We start from the raw sequence: 6993 nt of genomic DNA on the forward strand, positions 1-6993 counted from the left end.
CATCTTTCTCCATTCTGCATGGGATATGCTTAATGCAGAAAGTTAATCCTTCAGGTATGACCTTCTATCTACTTTCAACCCCCCTTCCTGATCCCATCAGTCTCATTCATTTCTATATTCAGCCTAGTTCCATCTCTCCGGATCATGAAATGTCTAGTCAAAGCCAGACCCTTCTTTGTCATTGGCAATATTTAGTGTTATCCATTGCTTTTCTTCTTGAGCTTCTTTTCCAAATTACTTTATACCTTTCTTTGCATCTATGAGCCCTCGAGTTTCTTCTGCCTTAAAGGAGTTTTCTTTCTGGTGTGTGTGTGTGTGTGTGTGTGTGTGTGTGTGTGTGTGTGTGTGTATATACTGTCTCTGTATACAATGTTGTCTATCATCTATACTCTGGAAAATATGGTACTTTCCTTTTATTTTCAAACTGTGTTGACCAGTTCCATTCTTTTAAAATAGTCAAAGAATAAGCGTCTCCTAATTACCCAATCCTGTGGTTCTCCTTAAATTCTATTTTTAGAATTATCTATTAACAATGTTTTTATCAGCTTTGCGCAGTGGCAGTATCGTAGCCAATGAGGTTTATCCGAGGCGCGATTATTGCTAATTGTAAACTTTTCCCAACAATGTTTTTATCCAGCCTCTTAAAACATCCTATTCTTTGCTTGTAACTTATATTGTTATATCAAATTTCAGTATTTCTATTTTAGCTCCTTAAGCCCTTACCTTAGAAAGACACAAGTAGGTGACTATCTCCCCTTGTTAATTGATGCTAGGTATTTATGAAAGAATGACAGTTTTAAGACACAGAAATGAATCTCTAGGAGAATCATCATATAGCCCCATAAAACACTTATACTTTCTTTACTTATCTTCTCTGAGTAAAGCCCCATGAGTTGTACTAAACATACTTAAGAATTACTAATTCCACATATTCTGTTTTGCTTTGAGTTAAAGAAATATTGTATTATTTTTATTTTATGTGTATGGCTGTTTGCCTCCATATATGTCTGTGTACCAGTTGCATGCCTGGTGCCTGAGGATCCCAGAAGAAGTTGCTGGATTCCCTGGAACTGGAATTAAAGGTAGTTGTGACTAAGGTTCTTTGGATGACCAACCAGTGAGGTTCGCCATGGAGCTGTTTCTACAGTCATCATTGTTTCATGATTTCAAAATATTTATTTTAATCTTCCAGTTTGTTACATTGAAGTTTGAAAGGAGTAACACATCTGATAAAATGTTTAAATTGTGTTTCAAAATGATAATAGGATGGACTAGCTATTTTTCTTGTTCACAGTCAAAAAGCACAGTGTTTCTCTAAGGTTATCCCGCAACCTGCAATTGCTTCCTTGAGCCGTTCCTTTGTGAGCACAGTGGCCCCATCTATCGGACCTACTCCTAACTGAAGTGAAAAAGTTATTATTACACCATAATGGTAATCAGTCTTGAGACCTGTCCTAGAAATTACCATTGCGTATGAACAAGAACCGGGGGTGATCAAAAGGCCACAGAAGACTATGTTGTGCCCTTGTGGAGGCGTTAGCCGCCTTGCCTGCTTCAGGCTGTACCACTGTTGGTTTCCTGCTGGCATTCCAGCTGGCTCACTTAAGAACGAGACCTACAATACCTCAAGTCACAAAAAAAAAAAAAAAAAGAAAAGGGTCAATTACAGTTTTCAAACTTCACAAATATTATCGATGGCGCTGTAGCCAAACCAAGCATGGCCAATGGCTCTGGCAGGTCCTTCCCAATTCCTTCTTGCTTGCTAAAAACCATTCGGTTCCATTCCTAAAGCTAGCCACCAAGTCTACTCCCTCATTTAGCCACTTGTTCCTCCTGAGGCTGACTGTCAAGGTCCAGCTATCAAAGTATTGAAGTCCCCCTTTTGGTTGCCTCAGTTAACAGGCCCAAACAAACCACATTATCCACACATGGAGGAAGGGAATCCCCTTTCCCTTCATAAACTTCCAATTGCCTATGGGCCACATCTGTTTCCTATCTTCCTAGAGGCAGCTCTTTGTCCCTCCAGAGCAAATATCATCCCCACTATCCCCACTCGCCAACCCCATTCCTTTCGTTTCTCCCTTGTCCTTTTTCTCCTGCTTTTGTGTCTTATTCCCTGCCTTTTGTCCCTCTGGGGCAAATCAATCTCCTTTGGATTGAGAACATGGCCTTGGGGTGTCTTCTGCTGATACTGGTCCTTCCCATTACCCCTTGCTAATGGTCTACATTTACCCAAAACAAAACAAAAGTTATATCAATCTTACTGGACACATCGAAACCATGACATTTTAACTAGTAACAGATGTTCTTCTGTGATAATTTCCTAAATAAGATCACATTAATATGTGACTATATGTTAATAAAATACTGTATTTAACATCCAGTGAGGTATATTTTATAGACATAAATGTATTTAAATTATGTGAAATATACCTAATATCATTTATATGCATGCATATTTATATTAATGTATTTTTAATAAATGTTAATTATGGTGGTAAGAAAACCCTAGATATCTGCCTTGGTTTTATTAAAAAACATACATAGTTTCCAAAAGAATTTATGCTTCAGTGACCCTTGAGATCACATATCAAAACCCAAGAACTAGAATGGGATTCAGGGATAGAGTCTGCAATTATTCCTGAACAGAAGGAGTCAATGTAAATCTTATGAATTTCATAGCTGGCTACTAGAAAACATACTTAATTATGAATGAAAACACTTGGAGATGTTTTCTCTTTTGGCAAGCAGACCTTGCAAATCCTCTCTAAACCATGGCTCCTGAGGGCAGCATTGTCAGCTATCACCAGGGCCCTCTGCTTAATAGTAATACCAAGACAGTGGTTTGGTAGAAAGAGGGCACAGCTACATTTTGTGCTTTCTTTGGGTTTCAAGGGTTTTAGTGACTTAGCTCATTTTTAGTTTAGTTGTTATTCTCGAGTCAGTTTGGTGTGACTTTGATATTACAAATTGAATCCAGCTGTTCAAATAGTAACTTAAAATGTTTACCTTACACTCTTTTGTTTGTTTTTTATTTATTTTATTATGTATTTATCTATTTATTTATTTTTTACTGTAAAGATGGGACCTCTATGCATGTTGGTTTACCATCATATGCCAGGGACATGAACTTACAAACCTTATCTTTTTTGAGCCCAGCTCTTCCAGATGTATTTCAGAAGAATGCAACCATTGCCAATCCCTGGCCAAATGGGCCCATCAGAGTAGTAGAGCATTGTGAGGTTTTGTTAAATCAGAAACCACTTTGCTAGGCCATCTCACTGGTCTTTATATGAAGAACACTCTGCACTGGCTAAGCCTGCACTTGGAGCATCTCTCACCTAAGATTTATTTAAGAAAAAAAAAAGATTTATTTAAGAGCCAGCTACAAGTCTGTCTGATACAAGGACTTTTCTGCTAGTTACAATGCACTATGAGGTGTTCCAGGTAAAGAACAGCTAGTGATTTGCCACCTTGTTGTGTTAAAAGGCTAAGTGAGAAAATTAAAGTCCCCTACCATTGTTTCTTTCCATAAGAACACTGGCTTGCTTATTCCTGTGGACCACACTAAAGCAATTCTACATACAGACGGAATGTAAGCATTGAGAAGCGCTGTCTTGATAAGAAGCAATTACTTTTCATTAAAGCAAGGTGAGTTTTCAAGTCTTGGGACCCTTTGTGTTACTTTTCCTAGGGAGAGGCACTAAGACTCCTCCTTGCATCTGATAGTACACCATGAGACCAAAGAAACAGTGCCAAAGAAATAGAGCTTGATACACCAGTGGGTACTGGAATTTACTTGAAGGAGAATCAGTGATTTGGGCTACATTACTGGAAAGCCCACCCAGCATGGGTGATCACTCATAACTAAAGTTCCTTGTGCAGCCTGCAAGCACTTATGTCACTGAAGAGTAACTCTGGGTAATATGTATGGCTTATGTAACATTTAATGGGGTCCTAGTAAATGGTGGACGCTTCAAGATTCTTGAGTTCTTCTGAGCTTCCCCCCTTTCCCTCCATAAGTAATCTGTAGCCTAAGCACATATGTTCAGAAGTTGATTTGGCAATCACAACATTACATCCGCTGAAGCTCAGCTATTCTATAGAACAGTCAGGGACTCAAACCCTGCAGTCCAACAAGAAGCCTCCTAAGTGGTCCTCACAGGCAGGCAAACTTGGCTACCTCTTTAGGGGAGTAGGAAAGGTGGCTTCCTCTCCCACTGTAGTGGGGACAGTGGGAGTCCCTCTATTGTCTACCCTTCACTGAGCTATCATTAGTATTTTAAAGACTTTCCAATGCTTATGAGCACAACACTTTGTTTTCTGGTATTTCCCCCACAGAAAACATCACTTACAGTTTTGAATGAGCCAGACCATCTCTATTTTGTGTTTGAATTTATTAAAAAACTTACCTCCTTTTGGGTGCTTTAGCACCCTATAAACCCAACACATACCCTGGTCTAAATCATTCTACTTCGTAAGGATCGTGTCCTACCATTGGGATCAGCCATGCCACTAAAGCTCCCTAGAAATAGCTGAGTCCAATAGCTGAGTCCAAACTTAATGCCTTTGAAACTTACAAACACAGTTCTTTGTAGCTTGGTAAAGTGGGCATTAAATTCTGCCTTCTCAAATCTATAAGCCTCTGAAAGCCTGCCCTTTACCTAATGTCTTGTTGTGTTCATGGAGACCTAAACCAGCAATAGCGAAGACTCCCCAATTGTTTATATAAATCATGTTATCAGAGACTGGCTTTTCGTTTACCCTGGTTAGATTTTATTGTCTACTTGACAAAACCTGTAGTCAACTTGGGAAGAGAAAACCTCAATTCAAAGTTTGCATTAAGGACTGGAGAGACTGTTCAACACTTAAGAACATGCAACTGCTCTTCCAGAGGACCAAGGTTCGATACCCATCACATACATGGCACCTACATCACAACTGTCTGTATTTCCAGTTCCCAGGGATCCAATGTCCTCTTCTGTCTTCCACAGCATGGCATGCACATGTGGCACAACATAGGTGCAGGCAAAACACACATACACATAAAAAAATAAATATAAAAATATGTTAAAATTGCATTAATAAAATTAATTATTAATAAATCAATAAATTAATTGTGTTAGTAAAACTGGTCTGTAGCCACATCTGTCAGTCTTGATTGATGATTGATAAATGAAAGACCAGTTCACTATGAGCTAAGAAAGCTAGCTGAGCATGACCTAGCAAGTGTCTGCTAAGCAGTGTTCTTTCATGGCCTTTGTTTGCGTTCCTGCTTGAGTTCCTTTCCTGACATCCCTTGGTGATGGATTGTGACCTGTAGTGTAAGCTTTCCTGTCCAAGTTGCTTTTGGTCATGGTGCTTAATGCAGCAACAGAAAGAAAACTAAAGAAATGTTCTGCTTCAGATTTATTCAAGGTTTGCTTCAAGGAGGACAGAGTAGTTATATTGCTAATATCCTGTTTCCATGGTATCCACCCCGATCCCATCTACCCTATGCCCCATAGCCTCACACACTAGGCTAGCAGAGGCTTTTCCATTTCTTGTTTAAAAGTCTTTCCTAATTAAAGCAATTCAGAAGCATCACATTTCCTGATTATCATTTTCCTACCCTGAGCTGTTATTGAGCCCCTGTTTGCATGCTGAATCATGCTTCTGTTTCTTGCTGAGTCATGCTTCTGTTTCTTGCTGAGTCATGCTTCTGTTTCTTGCTGAGTCATGCTTCTGTTTCTTGAGGAGTGTCTTCCATTACTTCCTCCTCATCCTCCACCACCCCACACCAGCAACTCTTCCCATTAGGTTCAAGCGTTGGAAGGCCAGGAGTGACACTTTAGTACCAATCTAATTTGTACTCTCCTTTATATCCTGCCAGCTGTTAGAAATGGCAGCCCAGCACTTCCTCCTCTCCTTACCCACTCTCCTAGCCACATTAGAGGCTAGCACGGAAGATACTATAATCATGACTTTTCCCTTTATAATCTCCCCCTTACAGGGACAAGTTCATTCCACGCAGGCTGCTCAGAACCTCTGTTGCGTGTTTTATCACCCATGGCAGGGGACACTTGAAATTCCACTATAATCCTTGCATGCTCCCATCTCATAGTGCCACTTTCAGGGGTTGCAACGTATTGTCTGTTTCATCAGCTATTTTGAGGGTATCCCACACTTCCATGATAGACCCCCCATTCATCCCAGAAGTGTACAACATAGAATAAAAATAGCTACCCTGGGAACCTCCCCAAACTCCTCAAGGATGCTTTACCCTCAGACAGCTTAGGTTCAGATGAGTGTTGTATCATCTGTGGTAAAAGCCACACATACACGGGTCATAAGAGAGAGGGAGGTACACCATTCCATACCACATAGAGGAGGACGGATGGCCATGGCAAGATTATCTCAAGGGATGCTCGACCCTTAGGTGGGTCAGCCTGTTCCTTGTCTTACTATCAGTCCCAAGGGCCTTGCAACCATTTCTGCAATTTTCCTCTTTGGTTTTATTGAGTCCCTGTTTGAACAATAGTTATGTTATACTTTTTCTGGAGAGACTTTGTATTTATCCCAGAGAGAGAGGGGACAATAGCAGTCCAAAGAAGTCTGGCTAGCTGAATCAGTGAGTTTGTTGGGATTACTTATAGGAGCATGGGTGCCCCAGGCATTGGCACTGCTGGAAAGCCCACCTCTGTATGGGCGAGGTCTCAAGAAAACTATATAGATAGTTTCCTGTGCGCCTGCAGGCAGCAACAATCCTGCCCTCCAGTTGTTCATCATGTGCTATTTATACTTTCTAGTCAATTTAGTGAAAGTTAATGACATTTAAAAAAAATTTTGAGTTTGTACTCATCTCAAATACTTTCAAAATAGGTGCCATACTATGTATTGTTCATGTATTCACAAAGAAAGTGATATTTCAAATAATGTCACTTTCCAAAATAAAAAGATCAGGTCTGTGTTCTTTCATAAAGGATCCTGATGGGATCGATCAGGTGGAACTAT

General features: G+C 40.0%; 1 pseudogene; it reads left to right on the plus strand.

Moving 5' to 3' along the window:
- Positions 1 to 543: 543 nt before the first annotated feature.
- LOC120097287 (U4 spliceosomal RNA) lies at positions 544 to 729 on the plus strand (annotated as a pseudogene).
- The last annotated feature ends 6264 nt before the right edge of the window (positions 730 to 6993 follow it).

The sequence above is a fragment of the Rattus norvegicus genome, chromosome 15, assembly GCF_036323735.1.
Source record: "Rattus norvegicus strain BN/NHsdMcwi chromosome 15, GRCr8, whole genome shotgun sequence".
In the NCBI taxonomy this organism is placed as follows: Eukaryota; Metazoa; Chordata; class Mammalia; order Rodentia; family Muridae; genus Rattus; species Rattus norvegicus.